The 2,488-nt window shown below is 44.7% G+C and overlaps 1 pseudogene; it reads left to right on the top strand.

Moving 5' to 3' along the window:
* Positions 1–1,913: 1,913 nt before the first annotated feature.
* LOC139278512 (U1 spliceosomal RNA) lies at positions 1,914–2,050 on the top strand (annotated as a pseudogene).
* The last annotated feature ends 438 nt before the right edge of the window (positions 2,051–2,488 follow it).

Here is a 2,488-nt window from a genome sequence, read left to right as displayed (position 1 = left end):
TTGTATTAAATTATGGTTAAGGTCGCAAGTGGCATCCCGCCACTGTCGTGGCCAAAGAGGGGAGTAGGGTGTTTCGGGTCAAACTTTCAAATGGACTCATTCACCGGAAACACTTGGACCAAATCAAACTCAGATTCACGGACTATCCTGAGCAACCCACCTTGGACCCTACCTTCTTTGATCCCCCAACATACACACCAGTGGCAATCAGCACCACGATTGACCACGAAGCAGAACCCAGCATTCACAGCAGCCCAGCAGAGCCCAACACCCCAGGCAGCCCAGCAAGGCCAGCTGCAAAGCAGTCCAGCGAGGGCCCAACAAATAATTCAACAAAACCAGCTTTCACACCGAGACGATCAACCAGGGCAAGAAGGGCCGCAGATCGACTCACATTGTAAATGATTACACTATTGACTTTGGGGTGGGAGTGTTGTTATATATGTAAACATGTATTTACTCTGTACAGCCACTAGAGGGCTCATCCCCTGAAATCCCAAGGGATCCCATAATCCCGTGGGAGCACAGGTATTTAAGGAGGCTTCACAGGTTGGAGAGGCACTCTGGAGACCTGCAATAAAAGACTCAGGTCATACTTTACCTTGAGCTCACAGTGTCCAGTCTGACTCTTTCTCCATACACAACACTCTCTCTCTCTCACACTCACACATTCTCTCTCTCATACATTCTCTCTCTCTCTCACTCACTGTAAAAATCCCCCTCCTCTGCCCTTGCTTTGCTGGTGTGTGTGTGCGCGCTGCTGTAGCCGCTATCTCTCGTGGCCGCCGCTGATATTGGGATCGGGGGCAGTGCTGGCACTGGGTTCCAGGCACAGAACCTGTACATGCATGCTGGTAATGTCCATCTTTTGTTACTGTTTGTAGCTGATTGTATTGATTCATTAAAGTTTTAACTTTAAAATGTAGACTCAACCTAACGGAAAAATTGTTTACCCGGAGTAGCCCAATCCCCGAGGGACCCGGATAAACGAGAGTTGCCTGTATTGGCCTTGGAGGGATTGTAGCGTAGATTTTCCAGAATTATATCTGGACTCCAAGGGTTAAATAACGAGGAGAAATTACACAAACTCAAATTGTATTCCCTAAATTTAAAAGGATAAGGGTGATTTGATCAACGTTTTCAAGGTATTAAGAGGAACTGATAGGGTAGATAGAGATACATTATTTCTGCTGGTTGGGGGGGTTCGAGGACTAGGGGGCATAGTCTATGAATTAGAGCCCGACCTTTCAGGAGTGAAATTAAAGTTTGGAACTCTCCTCTGCAAACGGCAGATGATGCTGGGTCAATTGTTAATTTTAAATCGGAGATTGATAGATTTTTGTTAACCAATGGTATTAAGGGATATGGGGCAAAGATAGTTACATGGAGTTCAGTCACAGATCAGCCATGATCTCATTCATAAGAACATAAGAGCATAAGAAATAGGAACAGGAGTAAGCCATTTGGCCCCTCGAGCCTGCTCTGCCATTTAATAAGATCATGGCTGATCTGATCTTGGGCTCAGCTCCACTTCCCTGCCCGCTCCCCATAACCCTTCACTCCCTTATATGTATGTTCCCTCCTATGTATGTTCCCTATCCAAGACAAATGATTTGAGATAATTCTGTGACCTTAGAAGAACTACAGAAGGCATTTATAATGCTCATCTTTTAATACACAATAGAGACAAAATATTCCCACTGACAGTGGGATTCTGGTATGCAGATGCAGGGAATCTGGGCACCAATCACTTCCAGATTGTTAAAATGTAATGGACAGGCACAGAAAATAATCAAAAAGGCTAATGGAATTCTGGCCTTTATATCTAGAGAACTAGAGTACAAGTGGGTAGGAGTTATGCTGCAGCTATACAAAGCCCTCGTTAGACAACACCTGGAGTGGTCTGTTCAGTTCTACTTACCTGGCAGGGGAGTAACTATGATCAAGAAGGTGGTTATCGCAGGACGAGGCTAGCCCATTGCACTTCGGGTGTGCTGACGCCTGCGATGTCCCCAAATGCGGGATACTCGACTGCAAAATTTGTGGGCACCACACCTTAGAAAGGATATATTGGCCTTGGAGGGAGTGCAATGTAGGTTTACCAGAAATATACCTGGGCTCCAAGTTTTAAATTATGAGAAGATATTACACAAACTAGGATTGTATTCCATGGAATTTAGAAGGTTGAGGGGCAATTTTATAAATGTATTCAAGATATTAAGGGGAACAGATAGGGTAGATAGACAGAAACTATTTCCGCTGGTTGGGGGGTTCACAACTAGGGGACGTAGCCTAAAAATTAGAGCCAGACCTTTCAGGGGTGCAATTAGGAAACACTTCTACACGCAAAGAGTGGCAGAAGTTTGGAACTCTCTTTCGCAAACAGCAGATGAGGCTAGGCCGATTGTTAATTTTAAATCTGAGATTGATAGATTTTTGTTAACTAAAGGTATTAAGGGATATGGAGCAAAGGCAGGTACATGGTGTT

This window comes from Pristiophorus japonicus, chromosome 1 (assembly GCF_044704955.1).
Source record: "Pristiophorus japonicus isolate sPriJap1 chromosome 1, sPriJap1.hap1, whole genome shotgun sequence".
NCBI classification, from domain to species: domain Eukaryota; kingdom Metazoa; phylum Chordata; class Chondrichthyes; family Pristiophoridae; genus Pristiophorus; species Pristiophorus japonicus.
This window is presented reverse-complemented; position numbering and strand designations above follow the sequence as displayed.